Source organism: Lutra lutra, chromosome 5 (assembly GCF_902655055.1).
Source record: "Lutra lutra chromosome 5, mLutLut1.2, whole genome shotgun sequence".
In the NCBI taxonomy this organism is placed as follows: domain Eukaryota; kingdom Metazoa; phylum Chordata; class Mammalia; order Carnivora; family Mustelidae; genus Lutra; species Lutra lutra.
The window spans coordinates 54,976,790-54,991,295 of record NC_062282.1 but is presented as its reverse complement, the minus strand read 5'-3'; the positions used below and the strand labels follow the sequence as shown (position 1 = coordinate 54,991,295).

The following is a 14,506-nucleotide window of genomic DNA, read 5'->3' as shown; positions in this document are numbered from 1 at the left end:
TGTTCCAGGTTCTTCCAAACCATCTTTCATGCCATTGGCCTATGAAGTCTCCCTCTGTGGTAAAAAGGTAGCCCACCTTTATTAAATGCTATATTCCAGTGTTTTAAGTACATTAAATGATTTAGGTTTCACATAACCCTAGAATATAGCAAACATTTTTATTTTTATTTAACAGATTGAGACATAAAGGCAGACATATACACATGCACACAACCTCATATAGTTAGAAGTGTATGTTTTGAACCATAAGGTGTGATTCCATAGTGAATACTCTTAATCACTCCTCTAAAATGCCTCTCAAAAACTGAAACACTTTATTGTATCATTCTTTTGATTAATTACAAAGAATGGTTCCCTGTTCCCACAGTCTTCAGTGCTAACTTTTTAAGCTTTTTCCTATTATGCCCCTCAGCCATCTCCCTTGGTAACCTTCATATACTGTTTCCCTGCCTGATGATTTGACTCTATTTAGTTTTCTTTCTTTCCCCAAACAGCCTCTCCTTTGGTCATGTGGTCCCTTTAGCATGAAACTTGGCCTCCATACCCACACCCCTACTCTGCCTTTTCAAAAATTCTTTCTACCTTTGATATCTTATGTCTCTGAAGCTCTATTCACATCTATCTCTCCAATTCCTAGGACTCGCTATTATCACAGAGCGATTATTCCTGGAAATAGAAAAATGTAAGATTTAGAGACTTATTTCTATTTTTCATGTTTGCTTACTTCTTTGTCCAAACAAAGTCTTAGCTGACATAAACACATACCACATAAACTAGCATAATATTGAGTATTGTGTTAATTTACAATTTATTGACTGTTAATGTGTTAATCACAAAGTTGCATAAATTATATTTTTATGAAAAACACAAATTCCTCTAAAAATATTTAAATTAGGGATGCCTGGGTGGCTCAGTTGGTTGGACGACTGCCTTCGGCTCAGGTCATGATCCTGGAGTCCTGGGATTGAGTCTCACAGCGGGCTCCCAGCTCCATGGGGAGTCTGCTTCTCCCTCTGACCTTCTCCTCGCTCATGCTCTCTCTCACTGTCTCTCTCTCAAATAAATAAATAAAAATCTTTAAAAAAATTTTTTTAATTAAAAAACAAATACAAGGGCACCTGGGTGGCTCAGTCAGTTAGGTATCTGACTCTTGGGGTGCTTGGGTGGCTCAGTGAGTTAAAGCCTCTGTCTTCGGCTCAGGTCATGATCCCAGGGTCCTGGGGTCGAGCCCCACATCGGGCTCTCTGCTCAGCATGGAGCCTGCTTCCTCCTCTCTCTCTGCCTCCCTCTCTGCCTACTTGTGATCTCTGTCTGTCAAATAAATAAATAAAATCTTAAAAAAAAAAGTATCTGACTCTTGATTTTCGCTCAGGTCATGGTCTGAACATCGTGGGATTAAACCCTGCTTTAGGCTCCATGCTCAGAAAAAAGTCTGCTTGAGACTCTCTCTCTTCCTCTGCCCCTCCCCAGCCCACTCATGCATGCTCATTCTCTCTCAAATAAATGAATAAATCTCAAAAGAAAAAATACAAAGGGATGCCTGGGTGGCTCAGCTGGTTGAGCATCTGACTCTTGGTTTCTGCTCAGGTCATGATCTCAGGCTTATAAGACTGAGCCCTGCAACGGGCTCCCCACTGGACATGGAGCCCACTTAAGATTCTCTCTTTCTCTCTGCCACTATCCTCATCCCACTCACACACATGCACACTCTCTTTCTCTAAGAACAAACAAACAAAAAAACAAAGGTGTTTGTTTTTTTTTTACCTTGACTAAAAGAATTGCTTGTAAGAGAAAATGTCCATGATTTTGAATAAGCAAAGTAATTTATCCAGTTAATTCAGGCACTAATACATTGTTGAGTTAAAAAAAGAGAAACTCTAAGGCCACCACATTTCCAATTAGCTGTCTACATTGATTAAGAGGGAAAGGTAATTTAGCTTTGACCTCTGTGAAATTCATGTGTTTTTTAGTGAAATTACTCAGTTGAACTCCATAGAGATTTATAACTCATTTCCCATACCTAGCCAAACATAGTAAATTTACTATCTAGAAACACTGGCATGTTTGACCCCTAACCAAGATAGTGAAAATTCTCTCTTTTCATAGATGGGTTTTTCAGGAAACTGTTTTTTCAATGCTTTATGATTTCTGAAGCACAGTGCTGAAATATAAACTTTCCCTTTAGTGTCAATGTTTAAATCTTAATTTGTTCGAGTCTTTCCCAGAAGCACGGCACATTCAGGTACTCATATCAGTGTGACCTACTCTTAATTTTACCTAACTGAAATTCTAATGATTTCTCATTTTAAATTTAAAACATCCCATTAGTTTATGGTGTCAAGGGAGAATTCTAGAAGACCTGCTTGGCCAGCAAAATAACCATTTTGAAATGGAATGATTAATAACCAAACAAAGGGCTTTATCCAGCTAACTTAATTGAAACATATGAATAATATGTAATGAATAAAGGAGAAATGAAAGCAAAGAACCTCACTAACTGAAGAGCTTGGTAATGAAGGAGATGTTCTTTCTTCATTCAAGATTCAATATGCAAGTCATCAAGTTTTGAAGACAGGCAGGGTAATTTTAGGAGAGTAAATCGGTGAAGGTTCTCCACTTTATTAGTGGCCAACTATCATCAGAACTTAAGTTGGTAGGCTTCTATTTCCAGTGACTATGAAATAATTACCCATAAAATGCCAGTCATGACAGTGATTCTGGTGGCAACAGATGACTATCAAAGCTTTTATACTCTCTGAAACTTTGAGATCTACAAAGAGAAGGGGAAATGAAACACTTTGGCCATGTGATTATTAATTACATTATGTCTGAAAATGTTTTTATTAAGTCATTAAACAAGACCTTGATTCTTTAGTCTGTCAATATATATGGATTCCGTACTATAGTCCAGAACTGTTGGCTAGTTTTATTTACTTTCTCTCACTAAATCCTATCATCAAAAGCATGAAATTAGTCTTATTATTTGTTTCACATTTTACTGAGGTTGCGAGCAGTTCTGACATAAAAGTCTGTTATGATGACCATAACAAAAACAATAACAAAATACTAACAAATGATAGGATTTGACATGACTCTGTAATCTGTCCTCAAAACTATATACTTTCTATTACACTATAAATGCATATTTTACAAATGATTTTTAAAAAGGTGTTGAAGCCAGATTTAAATAGATTTTATTTCAACTGAAAATTCTGAAAGCATACAGCAAATTTCTCTTTCAACTGTAAAATCTTATCTCATCAGAATCTTACTTAGCCTAGGCAATGTATCTTGTTCAGGAACGTAGGGATTTTTCTTAAACACATCTTTAATTTTGCACTTGAAATGTAAAGCTTCAAGATGTAAATTCCAACCAGTTCTTGGTAGCTAAAATATTACATGAATAGTTTTTTCATCTTCTTCAAAGAAGATGTGGTCTCCTCACTGAAAGCTGGGCTAGAATTTTTGAGAAACTTTAAAGCCTGTATCAGGCACAAACAAAATGTTTCTTGTAACCAAAATGATTATAACCAAGAGTTTCATTCTGGAAATATTTCCTGTCAGCACAAGCATTTTTTTTTCCAAAGCATATTTTTGGTTGTTGTGACAATAACCAGTAAAATATTTTTGATGTATCTATATAAAATAGTATATAAAATTTTTCCCCTAAAAACATTTGCTTATGAAGGAAGAGGTAACATCAATCCAAAATAAACTGGCTTGGTGAAAATGATTCTGAACCTCTATTTTACTGCCATTTCACCTCCACTACCCAGACACAGACTGCCTATGAAAAATTAAATAAAACATTCAAATAGGCACAGAAATCAGTCCAATAGGGTCTGGCAGTGTAGCGTTAAAACAACTGGATCAAGTCATGTTGAACACTTTCTTATGTGTCTGTTGGCCATTTGTATGTCTTCTTTGGAGAAATGTCTGTTCATGTCTTCTTGCCCATTTCTTAACTGGATTATTGTTTTTAGGGGTATTGAGTTTGATAAGTTCTCTATAGATCACTTAGCATCAGAAAAATACAAATCAAAACCACAATGAAATATCACCTCACAGCAGTTGGAGTGGATAAAATTAACAAGTCAGGAAACAACAAATGTTGGCGAGGATGCAGAAAAAGGGGAACCTTCTTACACTGTCGGTAAGAATGCAAATTGGTACAGCCCCTCTGGAAAACAGCATGGAGGCTCCTCAAAAAGTTAAAAATTGAGCTACCTTATGATTCAGCAATTGCACTTCAGCAAGTGCAATTGCACTTCTAGATAGTACACATGCACCCCAACATTTATAGCAGCAATGTCCACAACAGTCAAACTGTGGAAGGAGCTAAGATGTCCACTAACAGGTGAATGGATAAAGAAGATGTACCACAGAAGTAGCCAGACACAATATATAATGACTATTATGCTGTGTTACAGTAAAACTTTATTTACAAAAACAGGTGGCAGGCCAAATTTAGGCAGTTAGCTGAAGTTTTGCTAACCCCTGCCACATACCTTTGTGGCACAGAAAAATTAATGACTAACAAAAATGTAATTAAAGAGCTCATACCACCAAAAATTGTTGGAATGAAATAAATTATTTCAGTAAACTTGCAGGATACAAAATCAATATATACAAGCAATTGCATTTTTATATATCAAAAAACTGTCAGAAAGAGAAATTAGGAAAACAGTGTCATTTTCAAATAGCATTAAAAAGGGTAAAATACTTGGGAATAAATTTAACTAAGGAAGTGAAAGATCTGTACACTGACATTGATGAAAGAAATTGAAGATACAAATAAATGGAAAGGTATTCCATGCTTATGAATTAGAAGAATTAATGTTATTAAAATGTCTATATTACCCAAAGTAATTTACCCAAAATGATCTAGATATTCAGTGAAATCTCTATCTAATGACATTTTACACAAAACTACAACCAACAGTCCTAAAATTTATATGGAACCACAAAAGAGCCCAAAGAGCTAGAACAATCTTGAGAAAGAACAAAGCTGGAGCCATTATCCTTATTCCAAACTATAATACGAAGCTATAGTAATTTAAAAAAAAAAACGGTATTGGTACAAAAACAGACATAAGTCAGTGCAACAGAATGAAAAGCTCAGAAATAAACTGATGCATACAAATCAATTAACCTATAACAAAGGAGCCAAGAATATATAACAGAGAAAGATAGTCTCTTCTATAAATGGTGTTAGGAAAACTGGACCACCACATGCAACAGAATGACACCAGACCCCTCTCTTACACCATACACAAAAATCAGCTCAAGATAGATTAAAGACTTGAACATAGACCTAAAATTATAAAACTTCTAGATGGAGGAAGTGAGCTCCTTGACATCAGTCTTGGCAATGATTTTTCAGATTTAACACCAAAAGCAAAGGCAACATAAGCAAAAATAAGTCAAGTAGTACTTCATCAAACTAAATGCTTCTGCACAGCAAAGGAAACCATCAACAAAATGAAAAAGAAACCTAAGGAATAGGAGAAAATATTTACAACCACAACCACATCTCTGAAAAGGGTCAATATTGAAAATACATGAGGAACTTAAACAACTTAATAGCAAACAAAACAAAACAAACAAAAACAAATAGCCCAGTTAGAAAATGGGCAAAGGATTCGAATAGACATTTTTCTAAAGAAGATAAACAAATGGTCAGTGGGTACATGAAAAGTGCTCATAATCACTTGTCATTGAGGAAATGCACATCAAAACCACAATGAGATATCACCTCATACCTATCTATTATCAGTAAGACAAGAGATAACAAATGCTGCCACAGAAGTGGAAAAAAGGAAACCCTAGTATACTATTAGTGGGAATGTAAACTGGTGTTGCCACTATTGAAAAGAGTATGGAGATTCCTCAAGAAATTAAAAATGGAACTACTATATGATCAAACAATTCCACTTCTGGGTACAGAAGGAAACAAAATCATTATCTCAAAGAGATATCTGTACTCCCTTGTTTACTGCAGCATTATTCGTAAAGGCCAAGACATAGAAATAAACTGTAGACAGATGAATGGATATAGAAAAAATATATTTATACATATGTAAATTATTCAGTCTTAATAACAAAGGAAAGCCTGTCATTTGTGACGACATGAGTGAACCTGGAGAGTTGCATGCTAAGTGAAATAAGTCAGATGAAATAAGTCAGACAGAGGAAGACAAATACTTCATGGTATCCCTTATAAGTAGAATCTTGGTGGTGGTGGTGGGCGGGGGGAGGGGAATATAGAAGTGAACTCACAGAAACAGAGAGGAGAAAAGTGGTTTCCAGGAACTGGGGAGTGAGGGAAATAGGAAGAGATTGGTAAAAGAGTACAAACTTCCAGCTGTGAAATGAGTAAGAGTACCAACTTTCAGCTATAAAATGTAAAATGTGAGGCTCTAATGTATAACATGATGATCATAGCTGATACCACAGTTCTGTGTACTTGAAATTTGCTAAGACAGTAAAATTTAAATGTTCTCACCAAAATAAAGAAGAAAAAGGTATGTGAAGTGATGGATTAATTGTGTTAACAACTCAATGGGGGGGGATCATTTCACAATGTATACACATGGCAAATCATCATGTTGTACACTTTAAATACCTTTTGTCAATTATATCTCAGTAGAGATTTTTGAAAAAAATAATAAAGAGCTTACAGGTCAGAGAGAGTGGTATTCTTATATAGTTGAAATAGAGAGTCATGAAGTGATACAATAAAACTGCAACAAGTACTATAGAGAACACAGAAAATATGAAAAAGTTATGCTGGTTCTTGAAGGATGATTAGGACTTTGACTACTGGGATAGAAGTAAACTCTACATAATGAGACCAGCAATCAACAAACTGACCAATGAGGTAAAGTTTAAGATACTCCAGAAAGAGCAAGAAATCAAGAGTAACTAAAGCAATAGGACCTTTAGGGGAATATGATAAAAGAGCCTAGAGAAGGCATCTCAGGGACACGTGGTCAGTCCTTGAATAATATCTTGAAGTTTAGATCTGATGCGTTAGTTGATGGCACATTCTAAATTCAGAAAGAATATATACCAAACTGCAAACTTATTCACCTCTCACATCTAAGGAATGAAGGAAGGGGTAAGGGTGTAAATGATAGATTTTTATCTTTTACTCTTTACCCTTCTACATACTTCTAATTTGTCATAATTCACACGCATTACTTCTGAAACAGGACAAAAAGTAATAGTATCATTTGTATCTTCTTATCCCTTATTTTTAAAAATTGTAGTTGAAGATACTTATACTAATTAGCTTCCTCATACTCAGAACATTTGTTTACTGCTTATATGTTGCTTAATCTCTGCTGTTACAAGACACCATGAACTATGAAAAATTTCATACAAGTAGAATTATTTGTGAGGGGTAATATGATGGCAGAAGCGAGCTGTGTGGCACTGACCTTACTAGACTATAACTTCCTGGGGTTAGGCCTGTGTCTGGAACACAGTACCTACTCTAACAATATTTGTTTAATGAATAGTTATAAGGTTTTCTTCTCTAAGCACTATCAAGTCTCCTTGCTATAACTGAAGGCAATAGAGAGCACTCATATTTTCTGTGTAGTCCTGAAGGGAGTAGTATCTGTTATTTTTGACAATCAGCACCCAATTGCCCTGCAGGTAGAGAAGTTCCTTAGATTTTATTAGAGAAGCCACCCTCCTCTACTTCAAACATACATAGTTGGCTGGGGCTGACACATGATCTAAGCCATAGGTACACAGCCGTCCACCAGTCTCAGTAGTTGGGTCAGGAGTTAGGAGTGAAATGTGACCCATCAAAGCTGAAGTTTGGTTGGAGTTTTCTAACAAAGGCACATCAGAAATAATCTCCAATAATTTTGAACTTGAAAGCACACAGACTAGATGCTGCCTCCATCTTGCCACCATTTATATCCTGCATGTGACATTAAAACACCAAAGAATGCTAGGGTACAGAGAAGTTACAAGCCATTTCACTTCTAACCGAATAGATGCCCTCTTTGAGCCACTTCAGAAAGTGCCCTATCTCTAAATTCATGTGCTAATGTGAGGCCACAATTGGCTTTTTATGCTTAGCCATTAATAAATCAATTACAACCTAAAGAGAACTTAGCTTTTCTAATTGGAATATATCCTCACTCCCCACATTTACAGTATATTCTAACGTGTCTTAGTTTCTTTTTCTAACACATTGTCTCCAAAATGAGTTATACAATTTCTGTAACATTTATATGAATGATTGAAGGAACTAGAAATATATAGATTGTTACATAAATCATTTTAGTTGGATCTAAATTTTTTTAAATAATTATTCATTATTAATTTGGTGGTCTATCTTTTCTTTTCAGTAGTCAACTCCAATTGATTTTACTTGGCTTACAGTTTCCCCTTCTATTCTTTATAAATTTCACCTGTGCAGAAGCATCTTTCCTACTTCTTGTTGTGCGTTCCTCCCCAAAATCAGCAACATCAAATGCCTTAGACCCTGAAATCACAAATGTATGTCCATTACTTCACTGTTTATAAAACCCAATTTATATTCGAAGACTCAGATAGGTTCAAGTAGTATTTAGTATTATAATTTTTCTTCAAAAGATTATAAAAAGGAAAAAATATTGTAATGTTTCTTCTAGCCATCAGTCTTAATTTTTTATTCCACTTAATAGGAAATTTGATCAAAACTCCCTCATTAAAAAAAAATATATATATATATATAAATGTATACTGGTGTGCTTTTTCTTCATACTTATTAGTAAATCCTACTTTCATTCAGAAGGATTTATGTATTTTTATTTAAATTTATTTTATAAATTTATTCATTTTATTTTATTTTATTTTTATTTTTATTTTTTAAGTAGGCTCCACACCCAGCATGGAGCCCAAGTGGGGCTTGAGCTCATGACCCTAAGATTAAGACCTGGAGTGACATGAAGAGTCGTACGCTTAACCAGTTAAGTCACCCAGGCACCCAGGATTTATTTATCTTTAAAAAACGAAGAAATGGTAACTTGATTACAATAAGAATTTTTTTCTTTAATTTCAGAAGACTTGATGGTTTTTTGTGGGTTTTTCTCCCCCACGATGATGTTTTTTTTTTCTGCTCTCCTATTCTTTCTAATAGCTCTTCTAAGTTGATCCCTGCCCTCTTCAAAAACACAACTCACTCCTACCCAAAACTGATTTTCATGCAGCTGAAAATAAGTCAACAATGGTACCGCATTTATTTACTGCACTACCTTGAGGATCATGTGTTCTGAGATACGGTGTAGCCATGTAAGATTTCATGGCCAATAAGGATTATGGTGATAATCTCATGGCCAATAAGGATTATGCTAACCAGCTATTATTTCTTCCAGAAACCAGAAATTATTTACGTGTTGATACAAGCTGGGCATTTATATAACATGACTGATTTGCCTCTTCTTGAATTTTTCTCGTAACCCATAAAATGCTTGCAATGTATCTTGCATAGGGATCAAAAACAATAATAATCTTATGGGGTTTTATGATTATATATTGGACACATACCATAACTATTACTCCCCTTCCTCCTCTAAACATTTTATATATCCAAGAATTGAAATAAGTCACTGATAATATGGGGACAATTTATATTTGTTAAATAGTTGGAGAATATAGGAAACTGAGTATATGCTAAGGAGATCTGCAAATGAAGGATGACTATTGGGTTTAAATTACAGATATCTTTGGCCAAAATAATACTGTAATGTTGTCTAGCCAAGCATATGTCATAATCTTCATCAACTAGTCTCTTCTTCAAGGATAATTTTTTTCTTAAAAACCAGAAACATGAGAAAGCTCATGTAAAACTAACAAGTGTAATTAATCAGTTTTAGGATCAGTAAATATTCTTTTTTAATATCTAGAAAATTATTTTTATAACATCAAGAAAGAGATAACAGAATTACATAGACAAATATTTCTTTATAACCTATAATATCTAATATTTCCCAAGACTGAATCACTGAGACTCTGTAACTAAACAAACAGACCTAACCATGCCCCTTATAATGTTTAAATGCTTGGAAACACATTTAAACACTTTTTAATTCCTATAACAAATTCTATCAGGGCAAAATTTCAAAGCACTTATTTTCAAAAGTTTATTAGTTGTCTAAATGAAAACGTAAAGTATACCCTCCCAAAATAGTCTGTGTTGCAGGAACAGTTTTCTGTCAGTGCCGACTTCATAGCCTAGCACTAAATTTTGTGCACAGTGAGCATGGCTACAGTGCAATTTATGGCATATGCATTACAGCAGATCTCAAGTAAATTATGAACCCTGTGTGTTACTGAGGCACTGTCAAACTCTGATTGATTTGGACAGTTTGCAGTTAATTAAGTTCATTCCAATTCTGTCTCTTCATCCAATTTCAAAGTATTCTATATTGAAAGCCTATTTTCAATTAGTAAGAAGGATGAAACAAAAAGAATTAATTACAAAAGTGACAATCCCCATTTAAGTCTTCATAGTAGAGCAATTATGTATCTTAAAAGTTAAGAAATTGAGGAGTTGTACTTGTCTAATACATTATGTCCTTGATGTGTATCTCATATATATTAAAACTTGACGGAGGCATGCTATTATAGTGAGGAAAAGGAAACGTGATGATTGGAGTTATCTGAAGTTGCTAGAAGTTAAATAAGGGAATACCATTTACATAGGCATTTTACTTAGTATTTAATTAAGAGTTAAACTTCTTTTCTGAATGATATAAATATGGCAGATGTCCTGGAAATTTTTGTGATAAGACATATTTACTTAGTGAATCTTACAAATCTGAAAAGTATGGCTAGTTTTTCAAAGCCTACTAGGCAACTGATAAAATAAACCACAACCCTCCAATCTTATCCTACACTGTCACTCACCAAGACCCTCCAAACCTGATCACCATAACCAATATGAGGCAAGTTTGCATAGCAGGTGTTAGAAAGGTATATAAATCTACCATAAATGTTTAGCTCTGTCACTTATTAGGCAGGATCTTGGCAGGGAATTTTTTAATCTTTTTCTTTTTCACTGAAGAGGTTTATAAAATGAGGATGATCCCATAAAATCTACAGGGAAGAGTCAAATATTAAGAAGAGAATTATGTACTTTATTTAACACAATACCTGGCATAGTGAATTGTTATTTATCATCATTCTCATAATAGTGATGATACTTAAAAATGAGACAGACACCCAGGTCTGTCTACAAACTTCACAACTACATTATTTTAACAGGATATTATTGCACAGAAGTTCCCAGAAGGGATAAGATTTTGGTGTGGCTTCAAGTACACTGACTCTGACATCCCAATGGGGCTTCAAGTTGGAAATATCAAGAAGGCAGACAAGATGAGACAGCGTTATATGAAAATATTTGATGTTTATTAATGTCAAGAAGAGATTCACAACTTGGTAGTTTTTAGTGGGTTTTTCTCCTAAACTCAGCAGTTGAAACACCACGTAGATAGAATAGAGAAGAAGGAAGCCCAGGGGCGCCTGGGTGGCTCAGTGGGTTAAGCCGCTGCCTTCGGCTCAGGTCATGATCCCAGGTCCTGGGTTCGAGCCCCGCATCGGGCTCTCTGCTCAGCAGGGAGCCTGCTTCCTCCTCTCTCTCTGCCTGCCTCTCTGCCTACTTGTGATTTCTCTCTGTCGAATAAATAAATAAAATCTTTAAAAAAAAAAAAAAAAAAAGAAGGAAGCCCAGATGTGACATAAGAAGTTGCCTTACAGGTGGAAGAATTTGAAAGAAAATATAAAACAAAAATTAAGACAAAGGATACTATGAGGTGGAGGCAAACTTTGAGAAAAAAGGATCAAGAAGAATTTAAAACCTGATAGGTATCAAAATAATGTAAAAAAAATCTATTATATTAAAAATGTGCTAATGGCATAGGAATGGTGAAATAAGTCAGAATAGAGAGTCAAATAAATCAAGCATATGAAGAATATGGATTTCAAAAGAGAGGGGAAACGCGGCTAAGTCAGTAAATACTTTAAGAACTACTAAATGATCTTCAGAGGATAAGAGAATTAGATATTTATCTTATACCACAAACATCTAAACATCCACGCTAAATGGATTAAAGATCTAGATATAAAAAATGTACTAGCCGAATAGAAGAGAATGATACAAAACTCAGGATCCATAGAAGAAATATTGGCATATGAATTATAATAATGTACTAATTCTCCATTAAAAATTAACAAATTAAAAAATAACCAAAAAGCAGAAACATTCTGGTCATACACAAAACCAAAGGTTAATATTTATAAAATACAAAGAGCTCCTACAATCTAACTTCTAAAGGGCTTGATCATCCCAGGGGAAAAATGGACAAAGTAGATAAATAATAAATCCCCAGATAGGGGCGCCTGGGTGGCTCAGTGGGTTAAAGCCTCTGCCTTCGGCTCAGGTCATGATCCCAGGGTCCTGGAATGGAGTCCCGCATCTGGCTCTCTGCTCAGTGGGGAGTCTGCTTCCCCCTCTCTCTCTGCCTGCCTCTCTGCCTGCTTGTGATCTCTGTCTGTCAAATAAATAAATAAATAATCTTGAAAAAAAATAAGTCCCCAGATAAAAATTCAAACAACCAGTGAACACATAAAAATAGTAACCTCTTAAAAATATGATACAGGTTTTTCTGCCTATTCATGAGATTAAAAAATAAAAAGGATTAGAACACCTAATGTGGGCGATACAATATGGAAATGTATATCTAATATTCATTTGGTGGGTGATAAATTGGTACAACTGTTCTGGAGTCTAACATGGTATTATTATCAATATTATAAATATATATAGTTTACAGCCCAGCAAATCCAGCAATACTAAAACCATTACTACTAAATATCACATAGAATTATAGCATAAATGACTATAAAGAATTTAGTTATTTTCACAAGAAAGTTCATTATAGCAACAATAACAAAAAGACAAAATGAAATTTAAAACCTCACAATATCCATTAATAGAAGAATTGTAGATCCAAAATCAAAATACATCAGAATTTTTTAAAAAGTGAAATCAATCCACTAACTTGGAAATATATAAATAACATATTATTGGTCAATAAATAAGCTGGGTGAACTCATGTGTGTAAATATATGCTGAAGCAAAAGATGGCTTACAAACTATTATGACAATAGTTAGCTCTATAAAGTTGAATTAGAGGAGAGAACGGAAATTTTCTAAAAATATTAATTATTTATTTATTTGAGAGAAAGAGAGCGAGCACATGTACCTGCAAGTGGGTGGGGGAGGAGGCCGGGGCCATGTGGGGGGCAGAGGAGGGGAGAAGAGAGAATCCTGGAGCAGACTCCCTGCTGAGCCGGGAGCTGGATGCAGGGCAGGGCTCATCCCAGAGCCTTAGGATCATGACCTGTGCCAAAAACCAAGAATTGTCTGCTTAACCAAATGAGCTACCCAGGCACCCTGAAAAGTTTTTAATAATTTTTCCTTAAAAAATAAGTTGGGCTATCATTTTGCTGATTGCCGTGTGTACACTTTTATCTTTCCTGAATTTTCCAAAATTACTATAAGTCGCATTTAGAATCAGAAAATAATATTTTAAAACAGGTTTCTTTGAATTGAAGAAGAATGAGAACTATGTAAATAACATATGTCAATATAAACGTGCTTTATAAACAGGCTACTCAGAGCCATGCCACAGTTAACCTACTGACATGGCTTGCAAGTTCTTTCACCTTTTGTGCCTCAACTTTCTCAGCTGCAAAGTGAGCATGAAAATACCCACTCTATAGCTTTATTTTATGAAATAGCAAATGGGAAACTGATAAGTTACTGAAGGTAAAGTATATGCCAAGCTCCTGGCATATGATGAGACTTCAGTAAACATGCTAGCATGATTTTTTGTTTGTTTGTTTTTGATAGTGATACTGACAGTAGAGTAGAAAAGGAAGGGCTGGCTTTATTTGATAGAGTGAAATATGGCAAATGATTGAATCTAAATGTTATTTATTTTGAAGAAGTTTCTTGAAGAAGTAGGTTATATCAAGATTATTTTCCTTTAGTACTCCTTAAGTCACCAAACCACCCTTACTCCCTGCCTTCCATTCCTCTGGGTGACCAGCCAGTCTCCAGTTTACACTCTGCTCTTCCCTATCTTTATGCCTTTGTACAAACCTTTCCACCAATGGGAGTGACCTCATACCGTTGAAATTCGATTCATCTTCTAAATAACATTTAAAATCCTGGGTCATAGGGTAGCTCTATTTTTAATGTCTTGAGGAACCTCAGCCATCAGAAAGGATGACTACCTACCATTTGCACTGACATGGATGGAAATGGAGGGAATCATGCTAAGTGAAGTAAGTCAAGCAGAGAAAGACAATTATCATATGGTTCCACTCATATGTGGAACAGAAGGAATAACAAAGAAGACCATAGGGGAAGGGAGGGAAAACTAAATGGGAAGAAACCAGAGAGGGAGACAAACCATGAGAGACTTTGGAATCC

At 35.0% G+C, this 14,506-nt stretch overlaps 1 long non-coding RNA gene across 2 annotated transcripts in view; it reads right to left on the bottom strand.

Moving 5' to 3' along the window:
• Positions 1 to 2,621: 2,621 nt before the first annotated feature.
• The window catches only part of LOC125100939 (uncharacterized), a 157,034-nt gene continuing 145,149 nt past the window's right edge, over positions 2,622 to 14,506 (bottom strand). For both annotated transcript variants that reach the window (XR_007127705.1, XR_007127704.1), the window contains exons 3-4: positions 8,433 to 8,506; positions 2,622 to 2,770 (exon numbers count right to left, since the gene is read on the bottom strand). This is a non-coding gene — a long non-coding RNA (uncharacterized LOC125100939). The remainder of the gene's footprint in view (positions 2,771 to 8,432; positions 8,507 to 14,506) is intronic.